Source organism: Schistocerca americana, unplaced genomic scaffold (genome assembly GCF_021461395.2).
Source record: "Schistocerca americana isolate TAMUIC-IGC-003095 unplaced genomic scaffold, iqSchAmer2.1 HiC_scaffold_394, whole genome shotgun sequence".
Lineage (NCBI taxonomy): Eukaryota > Metazoa > Arthropoda > Insecta > Orthoptera > Acrididae > Schistocerca > Schistocerca americana.
In genome coordinates, this window is record NW_025726120.1 from 31,613 (window position 1) to 50,631 (window position 19,019).

Sequence of the window (19,019 nt, forward strand, 5' to 3'; positions counted from 1 at the left end):
CCTCACACCAGGTGTCTGCGTGGTTCGCAGTGCATTCGCACCATTCCTATCCCTGTCCCCGTCCCGACTTGTCCCGACTTTGCTCGACTGCCGCTCGCTGCCGCTCGGGTCGTGGCCCATATGACAGTATAAGCACGACAAACATCTGCGAGACGGCCGTGGGCCTAACGGGCGTGTCCGAGACGCCGTTTGCGGCGGGTAGGGCAGCGCCGTGCCGTGGAAAGGTGCGAAAACAGGGACGCAGGACACAGGAGGGTCGCCAAAGCATCCATCTCTTCTAGCGACGAAAGAGAAATCTTTGTTTACAAATCTGCAGCCGTACAATGCAACAAAACAATAAGCCCTGACGTATTTCAGAACGTATCTGTCGGTTCGTACTGTTTTGTTATCTCCAGAGACTCTTTGGAAATCTTCCTTGGCACATTCTTCTTCGAGCTGCGGCCATTAATATCGTATCTTATGTTTATTACAGTCGTTTATTTTCAATTATTTTTTTGTTGTTGGAACTTTGCACTGCTACGAAACAGTAGGAGGCCCTGGCTTATTTCAGATCACATCTGTCGATTCGTAGTGTTTCGTTATTGTCAAGGATTTCTTGGCACGTTTAAATTGCTGAAGGAAGCATCTTTGTCACAACGGAAAGGTAGTATGAAAAGAGGGCTGGCAGGGGTAGCGATGCAAAAAGGAGAAAATGTAAGGGAGCCAACAGCACCTTTTTTTTTTTATTGGGCTGCCAGGGGTAGCGACATAATAACAAAAAAAAAAAAAAGGGAGCCAACAGCACCCGGGTTTCCCAGGCGGTCACCCATCCAAGTACTAACCGGGCCCAATGATGCTTAACTTCGGTGATCGGACGAGAACCGGTGCAATCATCATGGTATGGCCGTTGGCACTCATCTAATGTAGGAGCACGGCAGAATTCGCGTTCGGCTTCTCTCCCAATACACAAAATGTTAGTTTTCCGCCGCATTTGACGAAAGCACTTTCTTCCGCAACAGCCAGCTCCTCGAGGACGGCGCGGGGGGCGCGCCCGGTGTCCCAGCGGAGCGACGGCCGAATTAGCGGGCGCACCGCCGCGTGTGAGAGATGCACTGCTGCTCGTTGCACGTCCTGTCATTCGCTGGGCGCGTGCAGCCTTCGACACTAGCGGAGGACGCATCTTGTCCCTGGTGTCCAGCGGAGGGCCTGTGCGGGGTGTGGCAGTGTCGTGCTGGAGGGCGCCACTGGTAGCGATGTGGGCTTCCTCGCCTCGCCTCACACCAGGTGTCTGCGTGGTTCGCAGTGCATTCGCACCATTCCTATCCCTGTCCCCGTCCCGACTTGTCCCGACTTTGCTCGACTGCCGCTCGCTGCCGCTCGGGTCGTGGCCCATATGACAGTACAAGCACGACAAACATCTGCGAGACGGCCGTGGGCCTAACGGGCGTGTCCGAGACGCCGTTTGCGGCGGGTAGGGCAGCGCCGTGCCGTGGAAAGGTGCGAAAACAGGGACGCAGGACACAGGAGGGTCGCCAAAGCATCCATCTCTTCTAGCGACGAAAGAGAAATCTTTGTTTACAAATCTGCAGCCGTACAATGCAACAAAACAATAAGCCCTGACGTATTTCAGAACGTATCTGTCGGTTCGTACTGTTTTGTTATCTCCAGAGACTCTTTGGAAATCTTCCTTGGCACATTCTTCTTCGAGCTGCGGCCATTAATATCGTATCTTATGTTTATTACAGTCGTTTATTTTCAATTATTTTTTTGTTGTTGGAACTTTGCACTGCTACGAAACAGTAGGAGGCCCTGGCTTATTTCAGATCACATCTGTCGATTCGTAGTGTTTCGTTATTGTCAAGGATTTCTTGGCACGTTTAAATTGCTGAAGGAAGCATCTTTGTCACAACGGAAAGGTAGTATGAAAAGAGGGCTGGCAGGGGTAGCGATGCAAAAAGGAGAAAATGTAAGGGAGCCAACAGCACCTTTTTTTTTTTATTGGGCTGCCAGGGGTAGCGACATAATAACAAAAAAAAAAAAAGGGAGCCAACAGCACCCGGGTTTCCCAGGCGGTCACCCATCCAAGTACTAACCGGGCCCAATGATGCTTAACTTCGGTGATCGGACGAGAACCGGTGCAATCATCATGGTATGGCCGTTGGCACTCATCTAATGTAGGAGCACGGCAGAATTCGCATTCGGCTTCTCTCCCAATACACAAAATGTTAGTTTTCCGCCGCATTTGACGAAAGCACTTTCTTCCGCAACAGCCAGCTCCTCGAGGACGGCGCGGGGGGCGCGCCCGGTGTCCCAGCGGAGCGACGGCCGAATTAGCGGGCGCACCGCCGCGTGTGAGAGATGCACTGCTGCTCGTTGCACGTCCTGTCATTCGCTGGGCGCGTGCAGCCTTCGACACTAGCGGAGGACGCATCTTGTCCCTGGTGTCCAGCGGAGGGCCTGTGCGGGGTGTGGCAGTGTCGTGCTGGAGGGCGCCACTGGTAGCGATGTGGGCTTCCTCGCCTCGCCTCACACCAGGTGTCTGCGTGGTTCGCAGTGCATTCGCACCATTCCTATCCCTGTCCCCGTCCCGACTTGTCCCGACTTTGCTCGACTGCCGCTCGCTGCCGCTCGGGTCGTGGCCCATATGACAGTACAAGCACGACAAACATCTGCGAGACGGCCGTGGGCCTAACGGGCGTGTCCGAGACGCCGTTTGCGGCGGGTAGGGCAGCGCTGTGCCGTGGAAAGGTGCGAAAACAGGGACGCAGGACACAGGAGGGTCGCCAAAGCATCCATCTCTTCTAGCGACGAAAGAGAAATCTCTGTTTACAAATCTGCAGCCGTACAATGCAACAAAACAATAAGCCCTGACGTATTTCAGAACGTATCTGTCGGTTCGTACTGTTTTGTTATCTCCAGAGACTCTTTGGAAATCTTCCTTGGCACATTCTTCTTCGAGCTGCGGCCATTAATATCGTATCTTATGTTTATTACAGTCGTTTATTTTCAATTATTTTTTTGTTGTTGGAACTTTGCACTGCTACGAAACAGTAGGAGGCCCTGGCTTATTTCAGATCACATCTGTCGATTCGTAGTGTTTCGTTATTGTCAAGGATTTCTTGGCACGTTTAAATTGCTGAAGGAAGCATCTTTGTCACAACGGAAAGGTAGTATGAAAAGAGGGCTGGCAGGGGTAGCGATGCAAAAAGGAGAAAATGTAAGGGAGCCAACAGCACCTTTTTTTTTTTTATTGGGCTGCCAGGGGTAGCGACATAATAACAAAAAAAAAAAAAGGGAGCCAACAGCACCCGGGTTTCCCAGGCGGTCACCCATCCAAGTACTAACCGGGCCCAATGATGCTTAACTTCGGTGATCGGACGAGAACCGGTGCAATCATCATGGTATGGCCGTTGGCACTCATCTAATGTAGGAGCACGGCAGAATTCGCGTTCGGCTTCTCTCCCAATACACAAAATGTTAGTTTTCCGCCGCATTTGACGAAAGCACTTTCTTCCGCGACAGCCAGCTCCTCGAGGACGGCGCGGGGGGCGCGCCCGGTGTCCCAGCGGAGCGACGGCCGAATTAGCGGGCGCACCGCCGCGTGTGAGAGATGCACTGCTGCTCGTTGCACGTCCTGTCATTCGCTGGGCGCGTGCAGCCTTCGACACTAGCGGAGGACGCATCTTGTCCCTGGTGTCCAGCGGAGGGCCTGTGCGGGGTGTGGCAGTGTCGTGCTGGAGGGCGCCACTGGTAGCGATGTGGGCTTCCTCGCCTCGCCTCACACCAGGTGTCTGCGTGGTTCGCAGTGCATTCGCACCATTCCTATCCCTGTCCCCGTCCCGACTTGTCCCGACTTTGCTCGACTGCCGCTCGTTGCCGCTCGGGTCGTGGCCCATATGACAGTACAAGCACGACAAACATCTGCGAGACGGCCGTGGGCCTAACGGGCGTGTCCGAGACGCCGTTTGCGGCGGGTAGGGCAGCGCCGTGCCGTGGAAAGGTGCGAAAACAGGGACGCAGGACACAGGAGGGTCGCCAAAGCATCCATCTCTTCTAGCGACGAAAGAGAAATCTTTGTTTACAAATCTGCAGCCGTACAATGCAACAAAACAATAAGCCCTGACGTATTTCAGAACGTATCTGTCGGTTCGTACTGTTTTGTTATCTCCAGAGACTCTTTGGAAATCTTCCTTGGCACATTCTTCTTCGAGCTGCGGCCATTAATATCGTATCTTATGTTTATTAGAGTCGTTTATTTTCAATTATTTTTTTGTTGTTGGAACTTTGCACTGCTACGAAACAGTAGGAGGCCCTGGCTTATTTCAGATCACATCTGTCGATTCGTAGTGTTTCGTTATTGTCAAGGATTTCTTGGCACGTTTAAATTGCTGAAGGAAGCATCTTTGTCACAACGGAAAGGTAGTATGAAAAGAGGGCTGGCAGGGGTAGCGATGCAAAAAGGAGAAAATGTAAGGGAGCCAACAGCACCTTTTTTTTTTTATTGGGCTGCCAGGGGTAGCGACATAATAACAAAAAAAAAAAAAGGGAGCCAACAGCACCCGGGTTTCCCAGGCGGTCACCCATCCAAGTACTAACCGGGCCCAATGATGCTTAACTTCGGTGATCGGACGAGAACCGGTGCAATCATCATGGTATGGCCGTTGGCACTCATCTAATGTAGGAGCACGGCAGAATTCGCGTTCGGCTTCTCTCCCAATACACAAAATGTTAGTTTTCCGCCGCATTTGACGAAAGCACTTTCTTCCGCAACAGCCAGCTCCTCGAGGACGGCGCGGGGGGCGCGCCCGGTGTCCCAGCGGAGCGACGGCCGAATTAGCGGGCGCACCGCCGCGTGTGAGAGATGCACTGCTGCTCGTTGCACGTCCTGTCATTCGCTGGGCGCGTGCAGCCTTCGACACTAGCGGAGGACGCATCTTGTCCCTGGTGTCCAGCGGAGGGCCTGTGCGGGGTGTGGCAGTGTCGTGCTGGAGGGCGCCACTGGTAGCGATGTGGGCTTCCTCGCCTCGCCTCACACCAGGTGTCTGCGTGGTTCGCAGTGCATTCGCACCATTCCTATCCCTGTCCCCGTCCCGACTTGTCCCGACTTTGCTCGACTGCCGCTCGCTGCCGCTCGGGTCGTGGCCCATATGACAGTACAAGCACGACAAACATCTGCGAGACGGCCGTGGGCCTAACGGGCGTGTCCGAGACGCCGTTTGCGGCGGGTAGGGCAGCGCTGTGCCGTGGAAAGGTGCGAAAACAGGGACGCAGGACACAGGAGGGTCGCCAAAGCATCCATCTCTTCTAGCGACGAAAGAGAAATCTCTGTTTACAAATCTGCAGCCGTACAATGCAACAAAACAATAAGCCCTGACGTATTTCAGAACGTATCTGTCGGTTCGTACTGTTTTGTTATCTCCAGAGACTCTTTGGAAATCTTCCTTGGCACATTCTTCTTCGAGCTGCGGCCATTAATATCGTATCTTATGTTTATTACAGTCGTTTATTTTCAATTATTTTTTTGTTGTTGGAACTTTGCACTGCTACGAAACAGTAGGAGGCCCTGGCTTATTTCAGATCACATCTGTCGATTCGTAGTGTTTCGTTATTGTCAAGGATTTCTTGGCACGTTTAAATTGCTGAAGGAAGCATCTTTGTCACAACGGAAAGGTAGTATGAAAAGAGGGCTGGCAGGGGTAGCGATGCAAAAAGGAGAAAATGTAAGGGAGCCAACAGCACCTTTTTTTTTTTTATTGGGCTGCCAGGGGTAGCGACATAATAACAAAAAAAAAAGAAAAGGGAGCCAACAGCACCCGGGTTTCCCAGGCGGTCACCCATCCAAGTACTAACCGGGCCCAATGATGCTTAACTTCGGTGATCGGACGAGAACCGGTGCAATCATCATGGTATGGCCGTTGGCACTCATCTAATGTAGGAGCACGGCAGAATTCGCGTTCGGCTTCTCTCCCAATACACAAAATGTTAGTTTTCCGCCGCATTTGACGAAAGCACTTTCTTCCGCAACAGCCAGCTCCTCGAGGACGGCGCGGGGGGCGCGCCCGGTGTCCCAGCGGAGCGACGGCCGAATTAGCGGGCGCACCGCCGCGTGTGAGAGATGCACTGCTGCTCGTTGCACGTCCTGTCATTCGCTGGGCGCGTGCAGCCTTCGACACTAGCGGAGGACGCATCTTGTCCCTGGTGTCCAGCGGAGGGCCTGTGCGGGGTGTGGCAGTGTCGTGCTGGAGGGCGCCACTGGTAGCGATGTGGGCTTCCTCGCCTCGCCTCACACCAGGTGTCTGCGTGGTTCGCAGTGCATTCGCACCATTCCTATCCCTGTCCCCGTCCCGACTTGTCCCGACTTTGCTCGACTGCCGCTCGCTGCCGCTCGGGTCGTGGCCCATATGACAGTACAAGCACGACAAACATCTGCGAGACGGCCGTGGGCCTAACGGGCGTGTCCGAGACGCCGTTTGCGGCGGGTAGGGCAGCGCTGTGCCGTGGAAAGGTGCGAAAACAGGGACGCAGGACACAGGAGGGTCGCCAAAGCATCCATCTCTTCTAGCGACGAAAGAGAAATCTCTGTTTACAAATCTGCAGCCGTACAATGCAACAAAACAATAAGCCCTGACGTATTTCAGAACGTATCTGTCGGTTCGTACTGTTTTGTTATCTCCAGAGACTCTTTGGAAATCTTCCTTGGCACATTCTTCTTCGAGCTGCGGCCATTAATATCGTATCTTATGTTTATTACAGTCGTTTATTTTCAATTATTTTTTTGTTGTTGGAACTTTGCACTGCTACGAAACAGTAGGAGGCCCTGGCTTATTTCAGATCACATCTGTCGATTCGTAGTGTTTCGTTATTGTCAAGGATTTCTTGGCACGTTTAAATTGCTGAAGGAAGCATCTTTGTCACAACGGAAAGGTAGTATGAAAAGAGGGCTGGCAGGGGTAGCGATGCAAAAAGGAGAAAATGTAAGGGAGCCAACAGCACCTTTTTTTTTTTTATTGGGCTGCCAGGGGTAGCGACATAATAACAAAAAAAAAAAAAAAGGGAGCCAACAGCACCCGGGTTTCCCAGGCGGTCACCCATCCAAGTACTAACCGGGCCCAATGATGCTTCGGTGATCGGACGAGAACCGGTGCAATCATCATGGTATGGCCGTTGGCACTCATCTAATGTAGGAGCACGGCAGAATTCGCGTTCGGCTTCTCTCCCAATACACAAAATGTTAGTTTTCCGCCGCATTTGACGAAAGCACTTTCTTCCGCAACAGCCAGCTCCTCGAGGACGGCGCGGGGGGCGCGCCCGGTGTCCCAGCGGAGCGACGGCCGAATTAGCGGGCGCACCGCCGCGTGTGAGAGATGCACTGCTGCTCGTTGCACGTCCTGTCATTCGCTGGGCGCGTGCAGCCTTCGACACTAGCGGAGGACGCATCTTGTCCCTGGTGTCCAGCGGAGGGCCTGTGCGGGGTGTGGCAGTGTCGTGCTGGAGGGCGCCACTGGTAGCGATGTGGGCTTCCTCGCCTCGCCTCACACCAGGTGTCTGCGTGGTTCGCAGTGCATTCGCACCATTCCTATCCCTGTCCCCGTCCCGACTTGTCCCGACTTTGCTCGACTGCCGCTCGCTGCCGCTCGGGTCGTGGCCCATATGACAGTACAAGCACGACAAACATCTGCGAGACGGCCGTGGGCCTAACGGGCGTGTCCGAGACGCCGTTTGCGGCGGGTAGGGCAGCGCCGTGCCGTGGAAAGGTGCGAAAACAGGGACGCAGGACACAGGAGGGTCGCCAAAGCATCCATCTCTTCTAGCGACGAAAGAGAAATCTTTGTTTACAAATCTGCAGCCGTACAATGCAACAAAACAATAAGCCCTGACGTATTTCAGAACGTATCTGTCGGTTCGTACTGTTTTGTTATCTCCAGAGACTCTTTGGAAATCTTCCTTGGCACATTCTTCTTCGAGCTGCGGCCATTAATATCGTATCTTATGTTTATTACAGTCGTTTATTTTCAATTATTTTTTTGTTGTTGGAACTTTGCACTGCTACGAAACAGTAGGAGGCCCTGGCTTATTTCAGATCACATCTGTCGATTCGTAGTGTTTCGTTATTGTCAAGGATTTCTTGGCACGTTTAAATTGCTGAAGGAAGCATCTTTGTCACAACGGAAAGGTAGTATGAAAAGAGGGCTGGCAGGGGTAGCGATGCAAAAAGGAGAAAATGTAAGGGAGCCAACAGCACCTTTTTTTTTTTATTGGGCTGCCAGGGGTAGCGACATAATAACAAAAAAAAAAAAAGGGAGCCAACAGCACCCGGGTTTCCCAGGCGGTCACCCATCCAAGTACTAACCGGGCCCAATGATGCTTAACTTCGGTGATCGGACGAGAACCGGTGCAATCATCATGGTATGGCCGTTGGCACTCATCTAATGTAGGAGCACGGCAGAATTCGCATTCGGCTTCTCTCCCAATACACAAAATGTTAGTTTTCCGCCGCATTTGACGAAAGCACTTTCTTCCGCAACAGCCAGCTCCTCGAGGACGGCGCGGGGGGCGCGCCCGGTGTCCCAGCGGAGCGACGGCCGAATTAGCGGGCGCACCGCCGCGTGTGAGAGATGCACTGCTGCTCGTTGCACGTCCTGTCATTCGCTGGGCGCGTGCAGCCTTCGACACTAGCGGAGGACGCATCTTGTCCCTGGTGTCCAGCGGAGGGCCTGTGCGGGGTGTGGCAGTGTCGTGCTGGAGGGCGCCACTGGTAGCGATGTGGGCTTCCTCGCCTCGCCTCACACCAGGTGTCTGCGTGGTTCGCAGTGCATTCGCACCATTCCTATCCCTGTCCCCGTCCCGACTTGTCCCGACTTTGCTCGACTGCCGCTCGCTGCCGCTCGGGTCGTGGCCCATATGACAGTACAAGCACGACAAACATCTGCGAGACGGCCGTGGGCCTAACGGGCGTGTCCGAGACGCCGTTTGCGGCGGGTAGGGCAGCGCTGTGCCGTGGAAAGGTGCGAAAACAGGGACGCAGGACACAGGAGGGTCGCCAAAGCATCCATCTCTTCTAGCGACGAAAGAGAAATCTCTGTTTACAAATCTGCAGCCGTACAATGCAACAAAACAATAAGCCCTGACGTATTTCAGAACGTATCTGTCGGTTCGTACTGTTTTGTTATCTCCAGAGACTCTTTGGAAATCTTCCTTGGCACATTCTTCTTCGAGCTGCGGCCATTAATATCGTATCTTATGTTTATTACAGTCGTTTATTTTCAATTATTTTTTTGTTGTTGGAACTTTGCACTGCTACGAAACAGTAGGAGGCCCTGGCTTATTTCAGATCACATCTGTCGATTCGTAGTGTTTCGTTATTGTCAAGGATTTCTTGGCACGTTTAAATTGCTGAAGGAAGCATCTTTGTCACAACGGAAAGGTAGTATGAAAAGAGGGCTGGCAGGGGTAGCGATGCAAAAAGGAGAAAATGTAAGGGAGCCAACAGCACCTTTTTTTTTTTTATTGGGCTGCCAGGGGTAGCGACATAATAACAAAAAAAAAAAAAAAGGGAGCCAACAGCACCCGGGTTTCCCAGGCGGTCACCCATCCAAGTACTAACCGGGCCCAATGATGCTTCGGTGATCGGACGAGAACCGGTGCAATCATCATGGTATGGCCGTTGGCACTCATCTAATGTAGGAGCACGGCAGAATTCGCGTTCGGCTTCTCTCCCAATACACAAAATGTTAGTTTTCCGCCGCATTTGACGAAAGCACTTTCTTCCGCAACAGCCAGCTCCTCGAGGACGGCGCGGGGGGCGCGCCCGGTGTCCCAGCGGAGCGACGGCCGAATTAGCGGGCGCACCGCCGCGTGTGAGAGATGCACTGCTGCTCGTTGCACGTCCTGTCATTCGCTGGGCGCGTGCAGCCTTCGACACTAGCGGAGGACGCATCTTGTCCCTGGTGTCCAGCGGAGGGCCTGTGCGGGGTGTGGCAGTGTCGTGCTGGAGGGCGCCACTGGTAGCGATGTGGGCTTCCTCGCCTCGCCTCACACCAGGTGTCTGCGTGGTTCGCAGTGCATTCGCACCATTCCTATCCCTGTCCCCGTCCCGACTTGTCCCGACTTTGCTCGACTGCCGCTCGCTGCCGCTCGGGTCGTGGCCCATATGACAGTACAAGCACGACAAACATCTGCGAGACGGCCGTGGGCCTAACGGGCGTGTCCGAGACGCCGTTTGCGGCGGGTAGGGCAGCGCCGTGCCGTGGAAAGGTGCGAAAACAGGGACGCAGGACACAGGAGGGTCGCCAAAGCATCCATCTCTTCTAGCGACGAAAGAGAAATCTTTGTTTACAAATCTGCAGCCGTACAATGCAACAAAACAATAAGCCCTGACGTATTTCAGAACGTATCTGTCGGTTCGTACTGTTTTGTTATCTCCAGAGACTCTTTGGAAATCTTCCTTGGCACATTCTTCTTCGAGCTGCGGCCATTAATATCGTATCTTATGTTTATTACAGTCGTTTATTTTCAATTATTTTTTTGTTGTTGGAACTTTGCACTGCTACGAAACAGTAGGAGGCCCTGGCTTATTTCAGATCACATCTGTCGATTCGTAGTGTTTCGTTATTGTCAAGGATTTCTTGGCACGTTTAAATTGCTGAAGGAAGCATCTTTGTCACAACGGAAAGGTAGTATGAAAAGAGGGCTGGCAGGGGTAGCGATGCAAAAAGGAGAAAATGTAAGGGAGCCAACAGCACCTTTTTTTTTTTATTGGGCTGCCAGGGGTAGCGACATAATAACAAAAAAAAAAAAAGGGAGCCAACAGCACCCGGGTTTCCCAGGCGGTCACCCATCCAAGTACTAACCGGGCCCAATGATGCTTAACTTCGGTGATCGGACGAGAACCGGTGCAATCATCATGGTATGGCCGTTGGCACTCATCTAATGTAGGAGCACGGCAGAATTCGCATTCGGCTTCTCTCCCAATACACAAAATGTTAGTTTTCCGCCGCATTTGACGAAAGCACTTTCTTCCGCAACAGCCAGCTCCTCGAGGACGGCGCGGGGGGCGCGCCCGGTGTCCCAGCGGAGCGACGGCCGAATTAGCGGGCGCACCGCCGCGTGTGAGAGATGCACTGCTGCTCGTTGCACGTCCTGTCATTCGCTGGGCGCGTGCAGCCTTCGACACTAGCGGAGGACGCATCTTGTCCCTGGTGTCCAGCGGAGGGCCTGTGCGGGGTGTGGCAGTGTCGTGCTGGAGGGCGCCACTGGTAGCGATGTGGGCTTCCTCGCCTCGCCTCACACCAGGTGTCTGCGTGGTTCGCAGTGCATTCGCACCATTCCTATCCCTGTCCCCGTCCCGACTTGTCCCGACTTTGCTCGACTGCCGCTCGCTGCCGCTCGGGTCGTGGCCCATATGACAGTACAAGCACGACAAACATCTGCGAGACGGCCGTGGGCCTAACGGGCGTGTCCGAGACGCCGTTTGCGGCGGGTAGGGCAGCGCTGTGCCGTGGAAAGGTGCGAAAACAGGGACGCAGGACACAGGAGGGTCGCCAAAGCATCCATCTCTTCTAGCGACGAAAGAGAAATCTCTGTTTACAAATCTGCAGCCGTACAATGCAACAAAACAATAAGCCCTGACGTATTTCAGAACGTATCTGTCGGTTCGTACTGTTTTGTTATCTCCAGAGACTCTTTGGAAATCTTCCTTGGCACATTCTTCTTCGAGCTGCGGCCATTAATATCGTATCTTATGTTTATTACAGTCGTTTATTTTCAATTATTTTTTTGTTGTTGGAACTTTGCACTGCTACGAAACAGTAGGAGGCCCTGGCTTATTTCAGATCACATCTGTCGATTCGTAGTGTTTCGTTATTGTCAAGGATTTCTTGGCACGTTTAAATTGCTGAAGGAAGCATCTTTGTCACAACGGAAAGGTAGTATGAAAAGAGGGCTGGCAGGGGTAGCGATGCAAAAAGGAGAAAATGTAAGGGAGCCAACAGCACCTTTTTTTTTTTTATTGGGCTGCCAGGGGTAGCGACATAATAACAAAAAAAAAAAAAGGGAGCCAACAGCACCCGGGTTTCCCAGGCGGTCACCCATCCAAGTACTAACCGGGCCCAATGATGCTTAACTTCGGTGATCGGACGAGAACCGGTGCAATCATCATGGTATGGCCGTTGGCACTCATCTAATGTAGGAGCACGGCAGAATTCGCGTTCGGCTTCTCTCCCAATACACAAAATGTTAGTTTTCCGCCGCATTTGACGAAAGCACTTTCTTCCGCGACAGCCAGCTCCTCGAGGACGGCGCGGGGGGCGCGCCCGGTGTCCCAGCGGAGCGACGGCCGAATTAGCGGGCGCACCGCCGCGTGTGAGAGATGCACTGCTGCTCGTTGCACGTCCTGTCATTCGCTGGGCGCGTGCAGCCTTCGACACTAGCGGAGGACGCATCTTGTCCCTGGTGTCCAGCGGAGGGCCTGTGCGGGGTGTGGCAGTGTCGTGCTGGAGGGCGCCACTGGTAGCGATGTGGGCTTCCTCGCCTCGCCTCACACCAGGTGTCTGCGTGGTTCGCAGTGCATTCGCACCATTCCTATCCCTGTCCCCGTCCCGACTTGTCCCGACTTTGCTCGACTGCCGCTCGTTGCCGCTCGGGTCGTGGCCCATATGACAGTACAAGCACGACAAACATCTGCGAGACGGCCGTGGGCCTAACGGGCGTGTCCGAGACGCCGTTTGCGGCGGGTAGGGCAGCGCCGTGCCGTGGAAAGGTGCGAAAACAGGGACGCAGGACACAGGAGGGTCGCCAAAGCATCCATCTCTTCTAGCGACGAAAGAGAAATCTTTGTTTACAAATCTGCAGCCGTACAATGCAACAAAACAATAAGCCCTGACGTATTTCAGAACGTATCTGTCGGTTCGTACTGTTTTGTTATCTCCAGAGACTCTTTGGAAATCTTCCTTGGCACATTCTTCTTCGAGCTGCGGCCATTAATATCGTATCTTATGTTTATTAGAGTCGTTTATTTTCAATTATTTTTTTGTTGTTGGAACTTTGCACTGCTACGAAACAGTAGGAGGCCCTGGCTTATTTCAGATCACATCTGTCGATTCGTAGTGTTTCGTTATTGTCAAGGATTTCTTGGCACGTTTAAATTGCTGAAGGAAGCATCTTTGTCACAACGGAAAGGTAGTATGAAAAGAGGGCTGGCAGGGGTAGCGATGCAAAAAGGAGAAAATGTAAGGGAGCCAACAGCACCTTTTTTTTTTTATTGGGCTGCCAGGGGTAGCGACATAATAACAAAAAAAAAAAAAGGGAGCCAACAGCACCCGGGTTTCCCAGGCGGTCACCCATCCAAGTACTAACCGGGCCCAATGATGCTTAACTTCGGTGATCGGACGAGAACCGGTGCAATCATCATGGTATGGCCGTTGGCACTCATCTAATGTAGGAGCACGGCAGAATTCGCGTTCGGCTTCTCTCCCAATACACAAAATGTTAGTTTTCCGCCGCATTTGACGAAAGCACTTTCTTCCGCAACAGCCAGCTCCTCGAGGACGGCGCGGGGGGCGCGCCCGGTGTCCCAGCGGAGCGACGGCCGAATTAGCGGGCGCACCGCCGCGTGTGAGAGATGCACTGCTGCTCGTTGCACGTCCTGTCATTCGCTGGGCGCGTGCAGCCTTCGACACTAGCGGAGGACGCATCTTGTCCCTGGTGTCCAGCGGAGGGCCTGTGCGGGGTGTGGCAGTGTCGTGCTGGAGGGCGCCACTGGTAGCGATGTGGGCTTCCTCGCCTCGCCTCACACCAGGTGTCTGCGTGGTTCGCAGTGCATTCGCACCATTCCTATCCCTGTCCCCGTCCCGACTTGTCCCGACTTTGCTCGACTGCCGCTCGCTGCCGCTCGGGTCGTGGCCCATATGACAGTACAAGCACGACAAACATCTGCGAGACGGCCGTGGGCCTAACGGGCGTGTCCGAGACGCCGTTTGCGGCGGGTAGGGCAGCGCTGTGCCGTGGAAAGGTGCGAAAACAGGGACGCAGGACACAGGAGGGTCGCCAAAGCATCCATCTCTTCTAGCGACGAAAGAGAAATCTCTGTTTACAAATCTGCAGCCGTACAATGCAACAAAACAATAAGCCCTGACGTATTTCAGAACGTATCTGTCGGTTCGTACTGTTTTGTTATCTCCAGAGACTCTTTGGAAATCTTCCTTGGCACATTCTTCTTCGAGCTGCGGCCATTAATATCGTATCTTATGTTTATTACAGTCGTTTATTTTCAATTATTTTTTTGTTGTTGGAACTTTGCACTGCTACGAAACAGTAGGAGGCCCTGGCTTATTTCAGATCACATCTGTCGATTCGTAGTGTTTCGTTATTGTCAAGGATTTCTTGGCACGTTTAAATTGCTGAAGGAAGCATCTTTGTCACAACGGAAAGGTAGTATGAAAAGAGGGCTGGCAGGGGTAGCGATGCAAAAAGGAGAAAATGTAAGGGAGCCAACAGCACCTTTTTTTTTTTTATTGGGCTGCCAGGGGTAGCGACATAATAACAAAAAAAAAAGAAAAGGGAGCCAACAGCACCCGGGTTTCCCAGGCGGTCACCCATCCAAGTACTAACCGGGCCCAATGATGCTTAACTTCGGTGATCGGACGAGAACCGGTGCAATCATCATGGTATGGCCGTTGGCACTCATCTAATGTAGGAGCACGGCAGAATTCGCGTTCGGCTTCTCTCCCAATACACAAAATGTTAGTTTTCCGCCGCATTTGACGAAAGCACTTTCTTCCGCGACAGCCAGCTCCTCGAGGACGGCGCGGGGGGCGCGCCCGGTGTCCCAGCGGAGCGACGGCCGAATTAGCGGGCGCACCGCCGCGTGTGAGAGATGCACTGCTGCTCGTTGCACGTCCTGTCATTCGCTGGGCGCGTGCAGCCTTCGACACTAGCGGAGGACGCATCTTGTCCCTGGTGTCCAGCGGAGGGCCTGTGCGGGGTGTGGCAGTGTCGTGCTGGAGGGCGCCACTGGTAGCGATGTGGGCTTCCTCGCCTCGCCTCACACCAGGTGTCTGCGTGGTTCGCAGTGCATTCGCACCATTCCTATCCCTGTCCCCGTCCCGACTTGTCCCGACTTTGCTCGACTGCCGCTCGTTGCCGCTCGGGTCGTGGCCCATATGACAGTACAAGCACGACAAACATCTGCGAGACGGCCGTGGGCCTAACGGGCGTGTCCGAGACGCCGTTTGCGGCGGGTAGGGCAGCGCCGTGCCGTGGAAAGGTGCGAAAACAGGGACGCAGGACACAGGAGGGTCGCCAAAGCATCCATCTCTTCTAGCGACGAAAGAGAAATCTTTGTTTACAAATCTGCAGCCGTACAATGCAACAAAACAATAAGCCCTGACGTATTTCAGAACGTATCTGTCGGTTCGTACTGTTTTGTTATCTCCAGAGACTCTTTGGAAATCTTCCTTGGCACATTCTTCTTCGAGCTGCGGCCATTAATATCGTATCTTATGTTTATTAGAGTCGTTTATTTTCAATTATTTTTTTGTTGTTGGAACTTTGCACTGCTACGAAACAGTAGGAGGCCCTGGCTTATTTCAGATCACATCTGTCGATTCGTAGTGTTTCGTTATTGTCAAGGATTTCTTGGCACGTTTAAATTGCTGAAGGAAGCATCTTTGTCACAACGGAAAGGTAGTATGAAAAGAGGGCTGGCAGGGGTAGCGATGCAAAAAGGAGAAAATGTAAGGGAGCCAACAGCACCTTTTTTTTTTTATTGGGCTGCCAGGGGTAGCGACATAATAACAAAAAAAAAAAAAGGGAGCCAACAGCACCCGGGTTTCCCAGGCGGTCACCCATCCAAGTACTAACCGGGCCCAATGATGCTTAACTTCGGTGATCGGACGAGAACCGGTGCAATCATCATGGTATGGCCGTTGGCACTCATCTAATGTAGGAGCACGGCAGAATTCGCGTTCGGCTTCTCTCCCAATACACAAAATGTTAGTTTTCCGCCGCATTTGACGAAAGCACTTTCTTCCGCAACAGCCAGCTCCTCGAGGACGGCGCGGGGGGCGCGCCCGGTGTCCCAGCGGAGCGACGGCCGAATTAGCGGGCGCACCGCCGCGTGTGAGAGATGCACTGCTGCTCGTTGCACGTCCTGTCATTCGCTGGGCGCGTGCAGCCTTCGACACTAGCGGAGGACGCATCTTGTCCCTGGTGTCCAGCGGAGGGCCTGTGCGGGGTGTGGCAGTGTCGTGCTGGAGGGCGCCACTGGTAGCGATGTGGGCTTCCTCGCCTCGCCTCACACCAGGTGTCTGCGTGGTTCGCAGTGCATTCGCACCATTCCTATCCCTGTCCCCGTCCCGACTTGTCCCGACTTTGCTCGACTGCCGCTCGCTGCCGCTCGGGTCGTGGCCCATATGACAGTACAAGCACGACAAACATCTGCGAGACGGCCGTGGGCCTAACGGGCGTGTCCGAGACGCCGTTTGCGGCGGGTAGGGCAGCGCTGTGCCGTGGAAAGGTGCGAAAACAGGGACGCAGGACACAGGAGGGTCGCCAAAGCATCCATCTCTTCTAGCGACGAAAGAGAAATCTCTGTTTACAAATCTGCAGCCGTACAATGCAACAAAACAATAAGCCCTGACGTATTTCAGAACGTATCTGTCGGTTCGTACTGTTTTGTTATCTCCAGAGACTCTTTGGAAATCTTCCTTGGCACATTCTTCTTCGAGCTGCGGCCATTAATATCGTATCTTATGTTTATTACAGTCGTTTATTTTCAATTATTTTTTTGTTGTTGGAACTTTGCACTGCTACGAAACAGTAGGAGGCCCTGGCTTATTTCAGATCACATCTGTCGATTCGTAGTGTTTCGTTATTGTCAAGGATTTCTTGGCACGTTTAAATTGCTGAAGGAAGCATCTTTGTCACAACGGAAAGGTAGTATGAAAAGAGGGCTGGCAGGGGTAGCGATGCAAAAAGGAGAAAATGTAAGGGAGCCAACAGCACCTTTTTTTTTTTTATTGGGCTGCCAGGGGTAGCGACATAATAACAAAAAAAAAAGAAAAGGGAGCCAACAGCACCCGGGTTTCCCAGGCGGTCACCCATCCAAGTACTAACCGGGCCCAATGATGCTTAACTTCGGTGATCGGACGAGAACCGGTGCAATCATCATGGTATGGCCGTTGGCACTCATCTAATGTAGGAGCACGGCAGAATTCGCGTTCGGCTTCTCTCCCAATACACAAAATGTTAGTTTTCCGCCGCATTTGACGAAAGCACTTTCTTCCGCAACAGCCAGCTCCTCGAGGACGGCGCGGGGGGCGCGCCCGGTGTCCCAGCGGAGCGACGGCCGAATTAGCGGGCGCACCGCCGCGTGTGAGAGATGCACTGCTGCTCGTTGCACGTCCTGTCATTCGCTGGGCGCGTGCAGCCTTCGACACTAGCGGAGGACGCATCTTGTCCCTGGTGTCCAGCGGAGGGCCTGTGCGGGGTGTGGCAGTGTCGTGCTGGAGGGCGCCACTGGTAGCGATGTGGGCTTCCTCGCCTCGCCTCACACCAGGTGTCTGCGTGGTTCGCAGTGCATTCGCACCATTCCTATCCCTGTCCCCGTCCCGACTTGTCCCGACTTTGCTCGACTGCCGCTCGCTGCCGCTCGGGTCGTGGCCCATATGACAGTACAAGCACGACAAACATCTGCGAGACGGCCGTGGGCCTAACGGGCGTGTCCGAGACGCCGTTTGCGGCGGGTAGGGCAGCGCTGTGCCGTGGAAAGGTGCGAAAACAGGGACGCAGGACACAGGAGGGTCGCCAAAGCATCCATCTCTTCTAGCGACGAAAGAGAAATCTCTGTTTACAAATCTGCAGCCGTACAATGCAACAAAACAATAAGCCCTGACGTATTTCAGAACGTATCTGTCGGTTCGTACTGTTTTGTTATCTCCAGAGACTCTTTGGAAATCTTCCTTGGCACATTCTTCTTCGAGCTGCGGCCATTAATATCGTATCTTATGTTTATTACAGTCGTTTATTTTCAATTATTTTTTTGTTGTTGGAACTTTGCACTGCTACGAAACAGTAGGAGGCCCTGGCTTATTTCAGATCACATCTGTCGATTCGTAGTGTTTCGTTATTGTCAAGGATTTCTTGGCACGTTTAAATTGCTGAAGGAAGCATCTTTGTCACAACGGAAAGGTAGTATGAAAAGAGGGCTGGCAGGGGTAGCGATGCAAAAAGGAGAAAATGTAAGGGAGCCAACAGCACCTTTTTTTTTTTTATTGGGCTGCCAGGGGTAGCGACATAATAACAAAAAAAAAAAAAAAGGGAGCCAACAGCACCCGGGTTTCCCAGGCGGTCACCCATCCAAGTACTAACCGGGCCCAATGATGCTTCGGTGATCGGACGAGAACCGGTGCAATCATCATGGTATGGCCGTTGGCACTCATCTAATGTAGGAGCACGGCAGAATTCGCGTTCGGCTTCTCTCCCAATACACAAAATGTTAGTTTTCCGCCGCATTTGACGAAAGCACTTTCTTCCGCAACAGCCAGCTCCTCGAGGACGGCGCGGGGGGCGCGCCCGGTGTCCCAGCGGAGCGACGGCCGAATTAGCGGGCGCACCGCCGCGTGTGAGAGATGCACTGCTGCTCGTTGCACGTCCTGTCATTCGCTGGGCGCGTGCAGCCTTCGACACTAGCGGAGGACGCATCTTGTCCCTGGTGTCCAGCGGAGGGCCTGTGCGGGGTGTGGCAGTGTCGTGCTGGAGGGCGCCACTGGTAGCGATGTGGGCTTCCTCGCCTCGCCTCACACCAGGTGTCTGCGTGGTTCGCAGTGCATTCGCACCATTCCTATCCCTGTCCCCGTCCCGACTTGTCCCGACTTTGCTCGACTGCCGCTCGCTGCCGCTCGGGTCGTGGCCCATATGACAGTACAAGCACGACAAACATCTGCGAGACGGCCGTGGGCCTAACGGGCGTGTCCGAGACGCCGTTTGCGGCGGGTAGGGCAGCGCTGTGCCGTGGAAAGGTGCGAAAACAGGGACGCAGGACA

The 19,019-nt window shown here is 53.4% G+C and overlaps 15 non-coding genes across 15 annotated transcripts; all 15 read right to left on the reverse strand.

The window, feature by feature from the left end:
* Positions 1-772: 772 nt before the first annotated feature.
* LOC124582110 lies at positions 773-891 on the reverse strand. Its single transcript, XR_006973716.1, has one exon. It is a non-coding gene; the product is annotated as a 5S ribosomal RNA (ribosomal RNA).
* A 1,132-nt stretch (positions 892-2,023) lies between these two features.
* On the reverse strand, positions 2,024-2,142 carry LOC124582111. Its single transcript, XR_006973717.1, has one exon. It is a non-coding gene; the product is annotated as a 5S ribosomal RNA (ribosomal RNA).
* Positions 2,143-3,275: 1,133 nt separating this feature from the next.
* On the reverse strand, positions 3,276-3,394 carry LOC124582112. The gene has a single exon (XR_006973718.1). It is a non-coding gene; the product is annotated as a 5S ribosomal RNA (ribosomal RNA).
* A 1,132-nt stretch (positions 3,395-4,526) lies between these two features.
* LOC124582113 lies at positions 4,527-4,645 on the reverse strand. The gene has a single exon (XR_006973719.1). It is a non-coding gene; the product is annotated as a 5S ribosomal RNA (ribosomal RNA).
* Positions 4,646-5,780: 1,135 nt separating this feature from the next.
* On the reverse strand, positions 5,781-5,899 carry LOC124582114. Its single transcript, XR_006973720.1, has one exon. It is a non-coding gene; the product is annotated as a 5S ribosomal RNA (ribosomal RNA).
* A 1,135-nt stretch (positions 5,900-7,034) lies between these two features.
* Positions 7,035-7,148, reverse strand: LOC124582097. The gene has a single exon (XR_006973704.1). It is a non-coding gene; the product is annotated as a 5S ribosomal RNA (ribosomal RNA).
* Positions 7,149-8,280: 1,132 nt separating this feature from the next.
* LOC124582115 lies at positions 8,281-8,399 on the reverse strand. The gene has a single exon (XR_006973721.1). It is a non-coding gene; the product is annotated as a 5S ribosomal RNA (ribosomal RNA).
* A 1,135-nt stretch (positions 8,400-9,534) lies between these two features.
* Positions 9,535-9,648, reverse strand: LOC124582098. Its single transcript, XR_006973705.1, has one exon. It is a non-coding gene; the product is annotated as a 5S ribosomal RNA (ribosomal RNA).
* A 1,132-nt stretch (positions 9,649-10,780) lies between these two features.
* Positions 10,781-10,899, reverse strand: LOC124582116. Its single transcript, XR_006973722.1, has one exon. It is a non-coding gene; the product is annotated as a 5S ribosomal RNA (ribosomal RNA).
* Positions 10,900-12,032: 1,133 nt separating this feature from the next.
* LOC124582118 lies at positions 12,033-12,151 on the reverse strand. Its single transcript, XR_006973723.1, has one exon. It is a non-coding gene; the product is annotated as a 5S ribosomal RNA (ribosomal RNA).
* Positions 12,152-13,283: 1,132 nt separating this feature from the next.
* Positions 13,284-13,402, reverse strand: LOC124582119. The gene has a single exon (XR_006973724.1). It is a non-coding gene; the product is annotated as a 5S ribosomal RNA (ribosomal RNA).
* A 1,135-nt stretch (positions 13,403-14,537) lies between these two features.
* Positions 14,538-14,656, reverse strand: LOC124582121. The gene has a single exon (XR_006973726.1). It is a non-coding gene; the product is annotated as a 5S ribosomal RNA (ribosomal RNA).
* Positions 14,657-15,788: 1,132 nt separating this feature from the next.
* LOC124582122 lies at positions 15,789-15,907 on the reverse strand. The gene has a single exon (XR_006973727.1). It is a non-coding gene; the product is annotated as a 5S ribosomal RNA (ribosomal RNA).
* A 1,135-nt stretch (positions 15,908-17,042) lies between these two features.
* On the reverse strand, positions 17,043-17,161 carry LOC124582123. The gene has a single exon (XR_006973728.1). It is a non-coding gene; the product is annotated as a 5S ribosomal RNA (ribosomal RNA).
* Positions 17,162-18,296: 1,135 nt separating this feature from the next.
* LOC124582099 lies at positions 18,297-18,410 on the reverse strand. Its single transcript, XR_006973706.1, has one exon. It is a non-coding gene; the product is annotated as a 5S ribosomal RNA (ribosomal RNA).
* Between the last annotated feature and the right edge of the window lie 609 nt (positions 18,411-19,019).